Source organism: Spermophilus citellus, assembly GCF_964194105.1.
Source record: "Spermophilus citellus genome assembly, chromosome: 14".
NCBI lineage: Eukaryota > Metazoa > Chordata > Mammalia > Rodentia > Sciuridae > Spermophilus > Spermophilus citellus.
In genome coordinates, this window is record NC_138194.1 from 91,071,453 (window position 1) to 91,091,486 (window position 20,034).

Genomic DNA, 20,034 nt, shown 5'->3' on the forward strand with positions numbered 1-20,034 from the left:
CAATTCATAATAGCTAAACTGTAGATCCAACCTAGATGCCCTTCAATAGATGAATGAATAAAAAACTGTGGCATATATACACAATGGAATACTACTCAGCAATAAAAGAGAATAAAATCATGGCATTTGCAAGTAAATGGATGGAGTTAGAGAAGATGATGCTAAGTGAAGTTAGTCAATCCCATAAAACCAAATGCTGAATGTTTTCCTTGATATAAGGAGGCTTATTCATAGTGGATTAAGGAGAGGGAGCATGGAAGGAATAGATGAACTCTAGATAGGGCAGAGAGGTGGGAGGGAAGGGAGGAGGCATGGGGTAATTAATGATGGTAGAATGTGATGATCATTATTACCCAAACTACAGGTATGAAGACACAAATTGGTGTAAGTATAGTATGTATACAACCAGATTGTGCTCTATATGTGCAATAAGAATTGTAATGCATTCCACTGTCATATATAAATTTTTAAAAATATCTTGCTTCCTATGTCCCAAGCTTGATCACCCTGGTCTCAGCTCTGCTAAGTTACACTTAGGATAACTTATCAGCACTTACCTTTGGGTAATGGAAACCGAATGTTGTAATCACCATGGTGGTCCAATCGTCTAATGTTGTTTAACAACCTTGAATTTTGAGATAGATTTAAGAAATTAGACCCTTTCAGGACTCAAATGAAACTTTTTTTCCCTTCCCTTGCATTCTTTTATTTATTTTTTAATTTATTTTTTATTGATTTTTTTTAAAAGTAAGTGACAGCAGAATGCATTAAAATTCTTATTACATGTATACACCACAATTTTTCATATCTCTGGTTATATATAAAGTATGTTGACACCAATTCATGACTTCTGGATTATAATACGCATTTGAACCAATGATGGATGGGCTCATGTATTATATTGTTCTAAGAAGATTTCCAGTTTTCGATTCTGAGTTAGTAGGAGCACCATGAACATTCCCCACCCTCACCCTGCCTTTCTAGCCCATCACAAGGGCCATAATCAGCTCAACTTGTCAGAGAACTAGTTAGGGAGATTTTTACAAGGGTGGGTCCGGATATATTGTCTGAGCTTCTGTCTTTCTCTCTTTACAAATATCACCTCTGATCTTTGCTTTATTCTGTGATAAATTGTGGTTAATCTTTTAACTAGGAGAGAAAGAAGCTGATTTCCTTCATTCATAATGAAGTTGTGGTAGTTAATTTTATGTGTCAACTTGACTGGCATGTGATTAACACATAGATAATAAAGCATTTGTTTTAACATTTTAATGTAAATGACTGAAAAAAATAGGTGAGTTAAGAAAAAGACCAAACACTGGAAAAAAGTGTAGAAATCATGGAACTGGGAAGGACAGGCAGGAGCTGAGTTGAGGAGGAGTCTTTTTCCATACATTTTTGATGCAGATATTCTCATGCAAATGAGTATGTACATGTAATCTGAGCTTTCACAAAATACCTGGCATTTTAATGTGATATTCCATTTAATGTTCATGACAAAAAAAATTGAAGACATGCTGATCTCCATTTTATAAATGTGCAAATGAAGACTACCTGAGCCAAAGTCAAGTTCTCAAGATCACATGACTCAAACATGGTAGAAGAGTCACTCTGGAAAATGAGGTCTCTCTAACTCTAAAGACTACTACTTCCTCCTGACAGTTTTACCAAGAGTCAATGTGATTTTGATTGACTGTTTGCCCTTTATGCCCCAGAGGCTTCAGTGTTTCTGGTCCTTGGTTAAGTTGTAAGGGGAAGAAGTTTTCACTCTCTGGCCCCCAAGGGAGCTGGTTACTCCAGTGGTTGGCATAACAGAGAACTCCTTTTGAAGAATGAAGTGCCCTTCCTCCAGGCAATTCCAGAACAGCTTCACATCCTAGGCTATTGCCACGTGCTCAACACATCTCTTCCTATTAGAGCACCCAGCAGCAGCCTGGCATCCAAAAGGAACATTGAGCCTCGTTCTGCATCCCCCACCATGCACACACCTCCCAACATGTCAGTAACAAATGCCTGACTGATAGCCTTACATTTTGACAGCTCTGGTAATCCTAGCACACCTTTCACAGTGATCTTCCTTTAAGGAAGGCAATTTTCTTGTGGACTCTAGTGCAATTTGCTCGGTTTCTTTACTAATCCAAAAAATCACAACTTGTTTCTTAAAAAATCGAAAACTCGAAACAGCCATCTCGAGGAATAATTCCAATGATGCTGCAGATGCTATTTTATGGCTTTCTGAAAAGGCATCTGTTGTGAGCAATATGATTAATATCATCTAGTTCCTTCCAAACACCCAGTGGTGGATGAAGAATCACCAAGGGAGAAGGAAATAGCTCTTGAAAGGGCTAATTTCAGGAAACATACATTTAGAACCAGTGACGAGATGGAACTGACTCCTTCAGAGAGTCTGAAGATGATTCTGGCATCTGCCCAGGGCAGACACTGATATTTCCCTGACTTAGTAAGAAGCATGTTGGCAGAGTAGAACTAACTCCCTAAAAGAAATGGACCATTCTGGGGTGAGTTTTGCTCAATGTTGAAACATACAGGCTTCTTCATTTCAGAGCCTGCATTTGATGTAGATATTTTCATGTAAATGAGTCTCTGTTAAATAATGTAATAAGGAAATGCCTGTAAATATTGAGTGTGCTTTATCCAAAATGCTTGAGACTGCAGTGTTGCCGATTTTGAGCGTTTGGGGTTTTGTGATATTTGCATAGACTTTACTTGTTGAGCATCCCTAATCCAAAAATCTAAAACCCCCAATCTGAAATCTGGACAGTGTCATGTCAGTGCTCAGAAAGTTTCAGATCTCAGTGCATTTCAGATTTTTATATTAGATATTCTTAAACTGTAGAATATTTTTGCAATTAATGTCATGAGGTATTATTGATGAATTCTATAGTGTAAAAATTTTCAACAATCATTTCTCATATTATTTTTTAAGTTATATTTTACACCCACTGTGCACGTTATATTTGCTTATTTCTTCCATCAACTCCACAGACTATGAATTGCTTCCATCCTCCATTACATGCTCATGTGGCTGGGTGAGCTCCTGTCAATCTCCGGGCCCTCCCACCTGGCACATAACTGATTCTCAGCGAATGTTTACCAGGTACCCTGACTTTTCAACTTGTTTCCCATTGCCTTCATGCCCTAGTTATAATAATTTCTCTACAATTTCTCATAGTCAAAACCTTGGAAAACCTTGTCAATCAATAGAATGTGTATGTACACACACACACACACACACACACACACACACACACACACACAGTAGTATTTCAGTTGTGGAATGGCCGACTGGCAAAATGGAGACTAGTCAGGTAGTCTTTGGTGCTTTAACACTCTTTTTTTTTTTTGTTATTGTTAAATCAATGCTCCTGTTTTTATTTTTTCCCTTCCTATTTCTATTTTATCTCTACTTCTGCTACTAGCAGGTCTTTATCAGCATATAGCTTCTCCTTTATGGCTACATCTCAGAACAGTCAAATTCTGGTGTGAGTTGGAAGTGAAAGATGGTAAAATATCAATTAAAACTTAAAAGAAAGATTAGGCATAGATTCCTGGTAAGCTAGGTTTATTTTTTGTGGGTGGGTTTCCATAGGAAAGCGAGAATTCAAAGTGGGAAGGCAGGGCAGTGACCAAGGGTAAGACAGAAGTAACCTAACTTTAGGAGTTGTTTCCTAAAAGGATACTTTGAGGGACAAACTAATTCACACATGATTTTAGATGTCACAGTACTGATGATCATTGCCTGGGGGAGATGGTTCTCGTAAGAGCTGGCCTGGCTGGTTCTTTACTGCCAGTCTCATCCATCGCCCTCTTTGGTTCCTGCCCGTAGAAGAAGCCTCACTCTATAGCCTTCCAGTTGGTATGAGAGCTACCCAATAGCCTTCCAACATGACCTTGTATGCCTAAACTGACCAGAGTCTTGTAACCAGAAACCTTCACGCATGAGAAAACTAAAAAACAAAGATGTTAAAACCTGCGGAAAGACAGTCAGGAATGGCGTTGTTGTGGTTCAATCAGGGCCATAAGGCTCCAGGGTCTTGCTTTCAACCTGTACTCAGTACTGCATTTCTGCATCCATCTGTGCAAATACTTTGGGAAAACTCTTCTGCAAAATCTAGTACGATTGAACATATGTGTATTTCACAATGCACAAATTGCCTCTGAGGTGTGACAGGCTACCAAAATTCAGAAAACTAAGGGTCTTTCTAATTAATAGTTGGAGTTTGTTTGTCACTGTGTGATTCTGGGTTGGTCTTGAGATTTAGTTTAATGGAGAAAGTAAGATTGAGGGTCAGTTCTGAGCCTGGGTCTCAAGAGATCTTCTGTCCTTTTTGTTCTTGGAAACCTGCCACTCAGATGCTAGTGAATAAATCACCCAGCTCAGATGTCCTGGACCAGCCAGCCCCAAGATGTCCTAGCAGGGATCACAGGAAAAGCTCAGCTTAAACCAGCAAAGCCTGAGCTCAGCTGAAAGTGCTAACTCACATAATTGTGAGCTAAACAACAGTTATCATAAATCATTATTTTTTAGATATTTTGTACACGAAAAGCTAACTCACTGATCTTAGTGGGGTGTGTGTGTGTGTGTGTGTGTGTGTACATATTAAGTATGTGTCTGTTTCATGTAAATGTAAAAAATGAAATTATAGTAAGAATGTTCAGAGCAGCCTTGTGTATGTGGCAAAAGATATGAAATAATTTAAATAGCCAGCACAAGGAAAACAGGTACAAAATTATGCAATATTCATATGATGAAGAAATCTACAATAGAATCAATTAGCAAGAACAACACTCACTAACAAGAGTGAATCTCACAAGCAATGATTGATGAGTGAAAATAAGATACTGAAGAAAATTTGCAACTTGATGCCATTTTTATTAAATTGGAAAACAAGCAAATTCTATATTGATTAGGGATTTCTCCTTATGTGAAATACATTCTTTAGAAGAACTGTGTGGAAATAGCAATCACTGTATTTAAGTAGTTTAACTCAACCAGATTCACTTCTCATTCATGTCACAGTCTAGTGAAGTAGGTAGAGAAACTGTTCCACACAGTCATTCAGGGCTGTGATACTGTTCCTTGAAATTTCCTGTTCTTGAGAACTTCAGAACCTTCTTCATGCAGCCATCTAGAAGTTACAAGCCTCATTTCATTCACATTCTGTTTAGTCATGGGCAAGAGAATTTGTCAAATATGGTATAGCTGTATACCAAGGAAGAAGAGTCAATTTTATTGTATTTACTACTGGATGGGTCAGTGGAAAGGAGAGGGGGAATATATTCAAGGCAGAAGAAATGGAGAATTTCATCTGAATTGTTGCATTACTTCTTAAACTGTGTGTAATGAATACATGGATCTTACTACATTTTTCTTTATAATTCTGTGGGTGTTTTTCATAATATAATAAAATGTCTATTATTAACACAATTAGATAGCAGGTAGGAACTCTAATCAAGAGATTGGGTTTCAAATAATTTTATGTGTGGAATATTCAGAAGAAGTAAATCAGAATTCTAGCCTACCTCTCTGGAAATGGGTAGGGAATTCTGCAATTTAGAACTGCACAGGACTCCTCCAGGTTTATGCTGGTTTGTCCCTGGAATCAAGACTAAATCTAGAGAAAGGTGAAAATCAACATCAGCATTTCTACGGCAGAGGGAAAGAGAGGCGAGGCATCCAGTCCTCTTATGCTAGTGACTGACTGGCATCCTCTACTGGTGTAGTTAGTGTTGTCATAGATGCCTTCTTATTTATTTATTTATTTATTTATTTATTTTTTATTTATTAATGTGATGCTGGGGATGGAACCCAGTGCCTCACACATGCTAGGCAAGTGCTCTACCACTGAGCCACCACCCCAACCCTATGCCTTCTTATTAAGGAATCAGAATTTTAGGGGGTATATCTCAGTGGTGGAGCATTCATCTAGCATGTGTGGGGACCTGGGTTTAGCACTCAGCACCAAGGGAAAAGGTAAAAGGAATCAGAGAATTTCATAGTGGGAAGGGGCTTCAGAGGTATGAATTTTTACCAGCTTTCTACCAAGGGCAGGAATCTCCTCTCCAGTAATTCTGGGAATGGTTTTCCAGCCCCCACTATAACAGTTTCAACAAAGAGTGTTCTGGGCCTTCTCCGTAGACCTATAGTTTCCCATTTCTATTCCCTTATACTTTTGATCAAGCCAAGATCAGAGCCCAAGCTAAACTATGTTGTAAACTGGGCTGCTTTTCTTGAACATGTTCACAAAAAAAAAGAGAAAGAACATTGAAAGTGGCCGTTCCCAACTCCTAGAAAGGAGGGTTCAGTTTTTAAAGCATCCAACTTTTCCTTTCCACTTGAATATAGATCCAATGTAAAGCATAAATGTCAGATAAAAATTATGACTTATGTCCTTGGGCAAGGTGGCTTGCATTGTAATACTTACCCGAAATAACAAAAAATCCCCATCTACAGGCCGTCTCACAGGCACAGCATTCCCTCCCCTCTGCTGTCCTGGTGGCATGGTTAGGAGACAAGGGAGGTGATCATGCTCATTTCATCCCCTCAGGTCACCAATCACAAAAGATCCTTCCTGATGAGGTAGCCATGAGCTGAGCAAGCGCAGAAGAGCCCAACAGAGGAAACCTCTCACGTAGAAATTGGAGAGCTGGGTAACCGTTCCCCAGTAATAGAACAGGATTCCCAAATTCTCTGTGGTCTGATAACCCAGTCCCCATAAAACAGTGGGAAATAAGCCAGGGAACTGACTCTTGTTCATGACCCAGAGAAAAGCAGGGAGACAGGTCTTCTGGAAATCCCCATCCCTCTGACACCAAGGAATGGCCACACTTTGCTCCCGGGTAGCCCGTGAATGCTGATAGAAATGCAAAGACTGTCGCGGGTAATAAATACATAAGTAGGTCTGAGCTTCAATAGCAAGGTGCAGAAAGAGCCAGGAAGCATGAAATAAAGCTGCTTAGGATTCTGCTGACTGGTCTGAGGCAGAAATGGTGCTGGCTGATTGTGTACTTCCTCTGTCAGAGTCTGAGAGGCTCAAAAGGATTGTTAGGGAAAATCTCAAAGTAGTTATAAATTTATGACTCCTAGAATTCCATTGTTAATGTGAATCTTTTGGCTGGAGTTTTAGAATTATGTATTTCAATTTAATTAGGGGGGGGGGAAACGATGACAAAGTACCAAGAATGCACATCCATCTTTTAAAGTACAAGTATGCAGTCTTTCCTGGCTCCGTTCTGTGACTCCAAAGTGGATGCATACACATATGTATTTTCAATGTGAATTTATGTATTTATATAAATCTATTGCATATCATCCTTTATTAGAGGATTTCTTATACGTAAATAATCCTAAGTATGTCCCCTTTAAGTATTAAAACTTCTTAAATATTAAATGTTTCATATTTTAAATTTTTTCTATGTAGAATTCCTGGATTATTAAAAGAAGATTCAGAGGGGAAATCAACCCTTTTTAGGTTTTTTAAATTTTCATTATGAATGCTGGTGACTATGAGATGAAGTTGGGTCACTGATGTATTTAGAGAAGTTGGCCCTTGCAGGTGGCGGCCAAATCTATGTTTAGCATCTTCCTGTCACTATCAGCTATTTCCTATTTTTAAGATGAAATGAACACAGATCGTTAGGGCACAATTTAGTGAGTTTTGAGAGAGATTTTGTCCCTGTACTCACCCTCATTGCCCAGTACCTTTCCATCACCATAGGAAGCTCCCTCGTGTCCCTTCCTGTTAATTCCCACTTCCTCCCTGGGCGACCACTGTGCTGATTTTTATTCTACAAATTAACTCAAATTTCATGTAAATAAAATCAATGGTACTTACTTCTTTATGTTTAGTTTCTCTGGATCAACATAACATTTTTTTGAGATTATCCATGTTGTCACAAGTGCCTGTAGTTGCTTTTTGCATTGTTGATTACTGCTCCATTGATAGAGTAAGCACAATATGTTCTTCCATCCTTCTGTTGATGAATGTTTGGATTCCTCACTTTTTATCCTATTAGGAGAAAGCTATAATAAACATTTTTATAAAAAATCTAGAAACACAACTGGGTAAACGTGGAGAAGGAAAAAACTTGGGCCCCTATATCAAATCACATGCACAAATTAAGTCTGGGATGAATCACAAAATTAAGTGTAGAAATTTAAATTATAAAGCTTCTAAGAAAAAAAAGTCTTCATAACCTTGAGAAGATAAAGATTTCGCAGATACAATATAAAACATGATATACATAAAATTTTATGAATTAGATATCATGAAAATACAAAGCCCAATGTGTTGACATTATCAATATATTTCAAACATTGAAATGTATTGATGAATACATTTGACAAAGGAACTTTATAGAATATGAATAAAGAGTCCCCAAACCAATAAAAACACATTAATAAAAAAACTGATAAAACACTTTATTTGTTTTGTTTTTGGTACTGGAATTGAACCCAAGAGCACTTAACCTCTGAGCCACATCCTCATTCCTTTTTATTTTTTGAGATAGGTTGTTGTTAAGTTGCTTAGGGCCTTGCTAAGTTGCTGTGGCTGGCTTCAAAATTGCAATCCTCCAGCCTCAGCCTCACAAGTCACTGGGATTACAGGCGTGTGCCACCAAGTCAAGCTGACAACAAATTTTGAAAGTGCACTTCACAATAGATTTGTGAGTATCCAATAAACACATGTAAAATGTTCATCATCATTAGTCATGGTAATGATACTCCATTTTATAGCTACATGCATACCTAAAGTTAGAAAGACCGATATTATAAAAATCTGGTGAGACAACAGAATAACTGGAACCTTGCACAGTTGATGGAAATGTAAAATGATGCCACACTTTAGAAAATTGTCAATTTGTTGAAAATGTAAATATATATAACTACTCAGCAATTCCACCTCTATGTATCTACATAAAAGAAATGAAAACCTGTGGTCAACTGTTTTGATGATTTCATGCAGTGAGCTTTTGTAGGACAGAACCCAGATAATAAAAGGAAGCCAGTGGTATTTGAGAATTGACCATGTGTCAAACCTTGGGAGAGACTGGGTATATGTCCTATTACAGGAGGTATGTGACTTCCCAAAGGGGACAAATAATCAATAGCAGATAAGACTTTTTGTTGTTCTTTTATGTTTTCATCAAAATTTTAAAAGTTTCTACTGGTGTTGGGCTTTGTTCTGAGTGCTGGATAAGCTATGCAAAAGAAAAAAAAGATAAATTTCTGTTTTCATTTAAGTTCTAGAAGGAAATGGGGAAGCATAAAATTTCAAAACAGCAAATAAATTTAAAAAGTGGTTTCTGACAGTGGGGAATTCTGTGAGGAAATTGGAACATGGTAATGTGAAAGAAAGTGATTGACAGGGTAGAGGTGTGTTTATAAGGTAGGAGTGTCTAAGGCGATGGCACTTTAAGTTCTCAAAACTTGATAGTTTAAAAAATAAACCATTAAAAAATATGTTTCACCAAAAAGGATACACAGATAGCAAATAAGCACATGAAAGGTATTTGTCATAATTAGCCATCAACAAAGTGTCAATTAAAAGTGTGACAAAATATCACTATACACCTATCTGAATGTCTAAAATAAAATAAAATAAAAGTGACAACATCAAATGATGCAAGGAGGAAGAAAATCTGGATAATTCAATTCATGCATTGTTAGTGAGAATCTAAAATGTTACCACCACTCTAGAAAATAATTTGGGAATTTCCTTAAACATTAAAATGCAGTATCATATGACTCAACCAATTATATCTGGGCATTTATCTTAGAGAAATTAAGACTTCTGTTCACACAGACCTGTTCATACATGTATAGTTTTATTTCTAAAAGCCCCAAACTGGAATTATACAGATATCCTCCAAAAGATGATAAAAAAAAAACCCAAAAGACAAAAAAAAAAAAAACTGTAGTACATCCATGCAAAAGTAAAACAGTAACAAAAATGAAAGGAAACACCCACTAAGACAACTTGGTCGATCTAGTGACAAGTGCTGAGAAAAGCCAGTTTCCGAAGTCACATGCTATATGCTGCCATTTATATAATATCTTTGAAATTGTCAAGTGAAAAGAATCAAGATGTGGAAAAGTATGTTTAGTCTATCATTTATCTAAGAAAGAAGAGGTAATGTATGAACATATTTTTTTCATATTAAAAAATTCTAAAAAATAAAGCTAAAACTTAAAGAAATTATTCCTGTAGAAAGGGAGAAAACAGAGAGATGATCAAAAAAAAAGTTAAATTTCTGCGGATAGACTTTCTTATCTGACTTTGAAACACATTAATATTTCACATGATTAAAAAAATAATATCTGCAAATCAAAAGCATAACAAAACAATTGACCTTAATGGTGTATTGAATTAATGGCATAACTACATGAAAGGAAGTGTTTCAACTAACTTTAAACACAATGATTTTCTAAATATCTTTAGTGTGATATAGCCTAAGGACAAGAAGAACTTCAAAAGCACTTAAATTGATTTCAATAATCATATAATTGATGGCAATATTTATTTTGTTATTCTGAGTTTGGTGTATGTGAACTCTGTTGAAATTAAAATGAATAATTGTATCGATGTCATGGAAAAATAAAGTGGTTGGCAGAAAAAAAGAAAGTAGAACAATGAGATCAAAGATATTAAATAAAAACTGTGTAGTCCTAAAGTTATAAGTATCCAGTCGCTCTCATGACAATTTACCTTTATCTTCTGGTTCTGGTCTCTTTTGGTTTAAGGTCACAGTTACCCAAGCAGCCATGCACACCTGTAGCACCCAGATTGTGCTCTTCCACCCTAGAACTCAGGCATCTCTGACGTAATGATGAATGAAGTGACATGATGATGTCATACTAGAAAGCAAAGACATTGTCATCGAAACTGAGTTGCATTGAAAGGTTTTAGCTCAAGAATCAATCTAAGAGACCCCTACTGGTCAGAGATGACATGATTTGGGCATCACCCAAAAAAACAGAACAGATTGAAATGTTTCAAACGTGAACTTATTCATATCTTCACATAGTTACTAAAAGAAATAAAAATTTGTTTCAGAATCCTCTCTTTTATTTGAAAACTAAAAAATTAAAAATAAAAATAAAAATGGAAGGATCAAACATTTATTCTTCCTGTTATGGTTTGGATGTGAGGTATCCCCCAAAAGTACACGTGTAAGAAAATGTTAGAAGGTTTGGAGGAGAAATAAGTGAAAGTCTTGACCACATAACCTAGCCAGTGAATTAATCTCCTGATAGGGATTAACTGACTGGTAACTGAAGTGATAGGGTGTGGCTGGAAGAGGTGGGAACTGGGACGTGGCCTTGGGGTATATATTTGTATCTATCTGGCAAGTGGAGACCTCTCTGCTTCACTCTGCCACACTCTTCAGCCATGATGTTCAGCCTCACCTGGAACCCTGGGAAACGGAGCTGGCTGTCTATGGACTGAGACCTCTGAAACCATGAGCTCCCAAATAAACTTTTCCTTCTCTACAGTTGTGCTGGTCGGGTCCTTTAGTCACTGCAGCAAAATAGCTGACTAAATCACTTTCTTTTCTGTAAGTTCTTATCTCAGGGAAACCAAGTAGTTGATGAGGGAAGTTTCTTTACAGAAACAATTGCAGAGATACAGGAATAAAGAGGGTTAGGAAATTGAGGCTTGACCACACACCATGATGGATTGCAGCAATGGCTCATTCCAGACAAGGATTATCATTTTGATCTTAGTTTAGACAAGTTGAGAATTTAAAAGAAAAAAGTTGTTCAATAATAAGAACATGCTGAATATCTGCTTGATATTTTTTAGTAACAATTTTTTAATTGTTTCTGTCTATGATGACGATATTGAGATTATGTTTTTTAAGTGCAATTAAGGTCTTGGGGAAAATATTGAAATATTTATAAATGAGAAAATATGACCCCTGGAGTTAGTCTTAAATGACTGGAGGAGGCCTTCCTGGGGACAGAGGTTTGGCACTAGTTGTTAGGGCAGCTCAGTGAGGGTAACAGGGTTTATTGAGCTGCTCTCTCAAACTTGCACATGATTGAATCGCAGGGCAGCTCCTGGGCCGGATGTAGGGCTATGAGACAAGCGACCACAGGTCAAGGGCTGAAGCAGGATGGCAGATTTTCAAGAGAGTGGAAAATAATGGTCCTTCTACAGGGCAGCAGAGAAGAAGGAACCCCTCACAACAAGCAATCACATCAACGAGTCTCACCACCGGGCACAGAGCTAGACAGAGGATATAACTCTGTGATTAAATGTACTTAGAACTCAAAAGAGGCAAAATAAATCTGTATTATTTAGAGATGGTATAAAGGTGGGAAAATTATTTTTAAAAAAGGTGGGATTATTCCAAATGCCAGGATCCTGGGTTCTTCCCCTGGGGATACTGGGGAGGGGACTTGTGACAGGCAAGGGGTATACAGCAGTGTTAGGGTCTGGCATTAATCTAATTCTTGAGCTCTGTGTTAGGTTCCTAGGTGTGCATTTGGAGCAGTGTCCAGTGGGACAGTAGGTGGGGGCCACTCCATGAAAGAGGGGACATGGCTAGCTGGGTGTTTCTGCAGTGATAGATCCAGAAGAGACAAGCTTCATGCAGGAAAGCAGTGGCTTAACGCACTTCTGCCCAGGATGTTAGAAAGGACAGGAAGGACAGAGGTAGGGAGTTGATTCTGAGGACAGAACTCAAGATTCTGAGTGGAACTTGGGGATAAAGTTATTCTGCCTCCACAACTCTCTTGAGCCTCCGGGTTTGCATCGGCTCCTGTTTCCACCAGGAGCTTCATCTTGGTGGCCGAGATGAGCCTGCTAAGGCCACTGAGGTGGGTGGGACCCGACAGCCACCAGCCGCAGCTGAGCCATCCACATGCTTCTTTATCCTCTGCATGTTGTAAGACCATGTCCACCGGGAGCTCCCTGGGAGCGTCCGGGCCAGCACCATGGTGGGCAATGGCGGATGCCTGCTCAGCCCTGGTGGAATGGATGAAGAATCCTGACTTCACATTTGGGGACGCCGAGCCTAGAAGGGATGCAGAGAGAAACGGAGCTAGCATGGAACAGATCGCTTAATAACAGAACCAGCCACCTTTCATTCCACAAACTCCTCTGCCTTTTTTTTATTTTTTTGGAACCCATCTGGGGTTAAGATACGGTGAGGAAGGAAGTGAAAAACAGATTTTCGTTCCTTTAGCAGTAAGGAGTTATTCTACAGTTTTTCTAAGTCAAATGTAGATTTGAAATCATTCCTCGCTAGGTCAGAGCACTGCGCGGAGGATGAGATGGAGGCTGTTGGGAGAAGGTGGGAAACTGCAGAGAGGGCGCATGCCGGGCACCAGCCACCAATCAACAAGATGGAAAAGGCACAGAAACAGATCAATGAGGACTGAGCCAGGAAAGGGGAAGCAAACTTCAAGGTGCTGGACAATTAGGAAAGGAAGTAAGGGCAAGGAGAAGGAGAGGGACACCCAGCAGAGATGTAGAGCTGTTCAGATGGCAGATGGTGAGCAGTCATGGCCCCCAGCCAGATGCACCTGCTGCAGCCCCTCCTGGTGCCCTGGCCTCTGGCTCTCCCTGCCATAATCAATGCCCCACCCTCTAGGCAAACAGTGAAGTAGAGAGAATGGTGTTGTACTCAAATTCTAGAAGCATGTAGTTCTACTTTATTATAGAAATATAATGCCACATATGACATTTTGAATTTCCTAATTGGCACATGAAACATGAAAAATTAGCTAATTTTAATAGAATATCTTATTTAATCAGATGTGTCCAAGATGCTTTCCTTTGTATTTGTGATCAATATAAAAATATTTGTATGTTTATACTAAGTTAATGAAATCCCACATGTATTGTCTACCTATTGCATGTTCAAATTGAACTGATTCCATTTCAAGAATGAACCAATTCTATTTCAAGAACGTTGAAGCCACACGTGGTGAGTGGCTACCGCATCAGACAGGGCAAGACAACTCTGTGACTCTGGGCCTGCCACTTCCTTACCCTGACCTTGGGTGTCTTCACCTGTAAAATGAGGGTTCAGCCCAGAGGATCTCTAGGTTACCTTTAATTTTCAGTCTCATGCATTACCAGTAATGCAAAGTTCTATCTCCTATCATCCCACCTCTCACCAAGGCCAGCTGGTTTGAAAATGTGCAACAAGAGGTGCAGGTCCCAAACAGTGGTATAGACCTGTGCCACAGTCCAGCTGCAGCAAAATAACCAGGGGGTGAGGAATAACTTGTTTACATTGATACAGCAGGAGTAGGAGCCATTTATTTTAGGACAAGAGAGGTATTGATACATTCCACACAGCTTATCTAATTAACATAAACTAGATACACTTCACAAACCACTCCCTCTGGCAATATGCCAGGCGCCATCCAGACTTGTTTACAGACTCTAACATTTGCCAGGTGCCATCCTGACTTGTTTACAGACTCTTAACAGACCTGCTCAGACGTGGATGTATTAGGCACAGGGCAGATCCTATGAGCAACAGCCCCACTAATGAACAGCAAGCCATAAATAGGAGTCTGTGGCTTAAAACTGTCAGGTTTATTACTTTGCATCCCAAACTGTCCCTTTGTGGTCTTTTTTCAATTTGCCCACACAAGAGAGGAGTCCATTAAATTACAAAGTCCACCCACAAAAATGAACATCAAAGTGACATCGAAAGCAGTGGGAAATCCAAAGACCTTATAAGGGTCCAGGTGGTTGCAATTTTTTTCTGGTTCCTCAGAAGAATTTAGAACTTTCCTTTGGAATGGTTCTGTCTGGAAGCCATAGGAGCAAGTACTGTGCTCATGACAAAGGGGGTCAAGGTCTCATTTCCAGTAAAACTATTCCCAGTGAAACTTTTTCTCCAGGGAGAAAAACGAGGCTTCCCAGCTATGTAACTAGTTAATTATGTAATTCTCTGGAAACTGTCTAGTCAGATTCAATTCTGCCTCACATCCACTGGCTCCGGCAAGCCTCCCTGAGCTTCTGCTCCTTCTTTCACACTCTTATGGTTTAGATGTTACGGTTTAGATGTTAGGTGTCCCCCAAATGCTCATGTTTAAGACAGTGCAAGAAACTTTAGAGGTGAAATGACTGGGTTATAAGAGCCTTGGCCTAAGCGGTGGGTGAATCCACTTATATGGATTAACTGGGTGGTGGCTATGGGCAGGTCGGGTGTGGCTGGAAGAGGTAGGTCACCAGGGTGTGCCTTTGGGATTCATACTTTGTCCCTGGTAGCAGAACTCTCTCTGCTTCCTTGTCACCAAGTCCTGGGCTCTTTCCTTGGCCCTTCTGCCTTGAGGTCTGATTCACCTCAGGACCAAAGTAATGGAGTGGCCATCTATGGACTGAGACCTCTATAACCATGAGCGACAAATAAACTTTTCCTCCTCTAAAATTGTTCTTGTCGGATCTTTTGCTCATTGCAACAACAATAAGAACAACAAAACTGACTAAAACATCCGTCCAACTCTGGAACTCTCCCCCTCGCCCCAGAAGTGCAGTCTTGCTTTCCCTGGTCATGCTATGCTCACATGTGCAGGGACTTCTGACCGCCCCTCTGTACTTTTCTGCCATGTGTGACATGCCTCAATATTCCAGTGCTCAGTCACAAACCATGGAGTGCTTCCTCTGTGAAGCCTTTTCTAACAACCAGGAAGAACAATCAGGGACCCTTTGTGCTTCCACAACTACCCATGTGACGTCAGCATATAGTGGTGGATGTTCAACACACCCACCACCGAGTGGAAATGAAGTTGGTCGTGAACCTGCTCTGTCGGTCCTCTATAGCAAGTCATTTAATCTCTTATAGATTCCTCATAAATAAAGTAGGAATAAAAATATCTACATAATGACATTGTTAGGTTCTTTTAATTAATCTGTACAGGATGCTACTCAATAATTTTGTTGTTGGTGGTGGTGTTTTGGGTACGGGAGATTGAGCTCAGGGGCACTCAACACTGAGCTCAACATTGATCCCAAGCCCTATTTTGTATTTGATTTAGAGACAGGGTTTCACTGAGTTGCTACGTGCCTCGCTATTGCTGAGGCTGGCTTTGAACTTGCAATCCTCCAGCCTTAGCCTCCTGAGCAGCAGGGATTATAGGTGTGGGCCACCGCGCCTGGCCCCAATAGGTTTTTTTTATCAGTGCAAATACTACTGGAAATTCCCAATGTTCATGCATGCATCTCTTACTGAGCACCTACTAAGCACTGGGCACTATTCCAGATTTAAAGGAGTAAATCTGGGTAAATAAATGCTTTGTCCCTGACTCCATAAGCAAAGCTTCAGCCTCTAATGCTGAAATATAAACTCTCTTTCATCTTGTTCAGTTCTTCAGAAGGTGCATAAACAGTGGTGACTGTTTTTAGTAACTGGGCCCTGAGAGGATGCTATTTGGCTGGGGGTAGGGGGGTGGGCAGAGAGAGACTGTTAGAAGACCAACAAGACAGCTATTTCCAGTAAGCCAGGCCGCAACAGGAGTCCACACCAAACCAGCAATTAAAACACACACAACCTAAAAGATGCTGGTCCTGACTTCCTGGTTTTCATTTTTCATTTCAATGTCGATTTCTAGAGGGCTTCTTCTTCCCAGCTTGGAGGGGAGAGGGCAGGCAGGCTCTCTCCTACTCAGAACCAGGGGCCAGGCAGGGTCCGCAAGCTGACAGGTAGTTGAAGGATGGCTGTGATGCGCCCCATCTCCCCAGTAGGCTTCGTTATCTACTGAGGAAGGAGAGGAAGCCCATGGATCATTCTGGAACAGCCAAGCCTCCATCTGGGAAAGTTAGATTTGAGAGAACAAAATGACAGTTTTTCTTCCCTAAGAATGTCCTGGGGAGAAGAGTGGCTGCCTCTCTGGTGAGCAGTGTGACCGGGGACATCCAGAGAACTGAGAGCAACCTAGGCAAGGGGGCTGCCTTGATGCAGAGGTCACAGGACCAGGGGCAAAGCACAGAAAGCCAAGCTTCAGAGTAGGTGGCCCAGCAGGGACTCCAGGAAGAAGCACAGAGCCCCCTGCAGGGCAGACTCCTCAGGTGCCAGGAGCCACTCTGTTCCAGGGAGCTCCTCCCTGGCATCTGTCTCTGGTCAGTAGAACTCGATCAGGCCCCCCTTTCCTCCAGAGAGGGGACTCCTGCCCACCTTTCACCTCATCAGAGTTGGCTTAGGAAACTTTGGTCCCTTCAGATAACTGGGAGGGCAGGGGCTGGCCCTGAAGGCCAGTGGCCCATTCAGCCCAGCAAGCCAGAAGTTCACCTACAGAACCCTAGGGTTGGGGTGGGGGTGGGAGCAGGTTTCCAACTCACCCCATAGTGCAGCCAGAGCGAGCTAGGGATCCCCTGGCACTTTCTTCCCTCAGGAAGCTCCAACCTCCCCAGGGAACTGGGTGGCAGATGCTTCTGCTACTCCATAAGCCACAAATCACAAGTCTGTCCACAATGTGATACTAGTGGCTCATGCCCTGAGAGAATGGCAGGTTGGGGAAGGCAGAGACTGCTCACTACCCTCCTTTCCCAGCCCACTGTATTCTTTTGAAGGACAAAAACAAAACAAAACAAAACAAAAAAATATATATATATCTGGGTTCAAACATGAAGGAGAAGATGAGAGAGCGAGAAATAGAGAGGAAATGTCCCCGATCAAAACCAAAATGAAACTAAAGTCATTTAAAGAAGGCAAAAGCCTGCACTGGAAGCACAACTGCCCCCAAAAGAGCAATCCCTGGTGACAGGGAGTGACATTTACTGCCCATGGGTGGGAGGTGGAAGTACCGACCTGTGGTTCTGAGGACTGTGATCTAAACAAAACCCAAGCTAGCAAACGAAAAGGCGGAGGAGTCAGCAAAAGTGGTCAGAGACCAGCACTTCCCCCTGTCAGGGTCACCCTGAGGACAGAGACCACCAAGTAGGCCACCCACTCGGGAGAGGAGAAGTGAGCGTCCAAGGGAGGAGGCTAGCAGGCAGGTCTCAGCTCCGCCCCTCAGGAGTGACCTCAGGACAGGGCTCTTTGAACACCTCTGGACTCTTTGCCAGATGACAAAAGCATCCTCCCTCCGCTGTCCTGGGCTCCAGGCCCTTCCTTCACATTGCAGCCAGGGAAACTCCTGGGAGAGAACTCCGCCTGACTCACATTCCCAGGGCTGCTGGGTACAGAATGAGTGGAAGGAGGGGCGGAGGGTAGGGCTGCTGAGCCCTGAGCCACCAGGGAAAAGGTAACTTATTCAAATCAGGTCTGGGCTGGGGAGCTCCGTGCCATGTTGATTCCTGGCCGCTGTGTCCACTTCTAAGGAGTGCCTCACCCTCCTGTGCCCCCGTCTCCTTGTGGGTAAATGGGGGGTGATGGTGGCATGCATTTCTCAGGGCTCATGAGCATTAAAGGACAGTGTCTATACATTGCTGAACACAGGGCCCAGCACCTACAGGAGTACACCGAGTATCAGCAACTGTTGGTTTATAAGGACAAGTAGTGACAGCGAAGCTCTGGTGGTTGAGTTGGGGGACACAGAGCCCAGCACAAAGGGATCAGGCTTCCTCTTCTCTCCCCTGGGGCTGGTGAGTCCTTTTTCCCTCAGGATATTAGAAGTCCATCAGTGGGGACTGTGGAAAGGCCTGTGGCACTGAAATCAGACTCACCACCATCTCTGAGCTTCAGTCCTCAGCTCTAATCAGGGATGAAGCACGCCCACCAGAGAGCTGCCAGAGGCCGGATACGGAATGCCTGGACACATAGCAGGTGCCCAGCGAAACCCCCTCCACCCCAGATGAACACCCACCTTCCCTTCTAAGTGCACAGTAATTTCTGGTTATTTTCCAGAAGAGTAAGAAAAGCCCCACTAACCCAGCTGCAGAGGAATCTGACAACACAGAGCTTCATCTGGACAGGTGGGGTGGTCGCTTCCCATGCTTGATGGACAGCATTAAGTACCTGGGGTCTCCAGACATGTCAGGCGGCTGCCAGCGCTGGGGACAGATTGCAGTCTCATGGCACTGCCCCTTCCAGAGGCCACATCTTTAGCAGACAGCAGAAAATGCAAATCAGGCAGTGTGTGGCCTTTGAAATGACTTTACCAATCCTCAGACTGGGAAGCTCCAAGATGGCGGGGGAGTAAATATGAAAAAGAGAGAAACCCGCAAAACCCCAGCAAAGGTCTCATTAGTGATTCATGAATGACAGCCATCTATCTCCTTTCAAATAAGATAACAATTGGCCACGAAAAGAAAAAAAAAATTCAAACATGGCTTGCAGTGTAATTTTTGCCTCCCTCAGAGGTAAGGAAATAGAGAATTTAGAGGCACACAAGCAAAGATTTCTGATTTCTTGGTCCTTCTCATTTCTTCCTTCTCAAAAAAAAAAAAAAAAAAAAAGCAAAAAGAAGTCTGAAGGTGAGTTCTAAAAAGGAAGTACAGAAATGGGGAGTCAAAGAAATGGAGTGTATTCATTTAATTCACTAACTTTTTCATCCATCGTATTTTCCTCTTTTTTCCTAATTTTTTTAAAGAGAGAGAACAGAGAGAGAGTGAGAATTTTTTAATATTTATTTTTCAGTTTTCAGTGGACACAACATCTTTATTATATTTTTATGTGGTGCTGAGGATGGAACCCAGCACCCCACACATGCCAGGTGAGCGCGTTACCACTTGAGCCACATCCACAGCCCCCTAATTAATTTTTATTAGGAAACATTTCCTAATTTTTTAAAAATAGAACAAACAATAATTCCCATTCATCCACTAAACACTAATATCAATATCAACAGTTGCCTTGTTGTGTCTCGACCTTCCTCCACTTCTATCCCATTTTAAGTAATCTCTCAGGCATGATATCATTCCATATATAATATGTTGTTAATGGCCCTTGACTGAGCACCTGCTGTGTACACTTTCCACAGGGCACACAAAAACGGACGAGGAAGAGTGCTTGCTATCACACAGCTGATGGTCTTGAAGGTGGAAGCAGAGCTGACACATGTAAAGTTGGCATTTATAAGACAAATCTATATAAAATATTTAAATG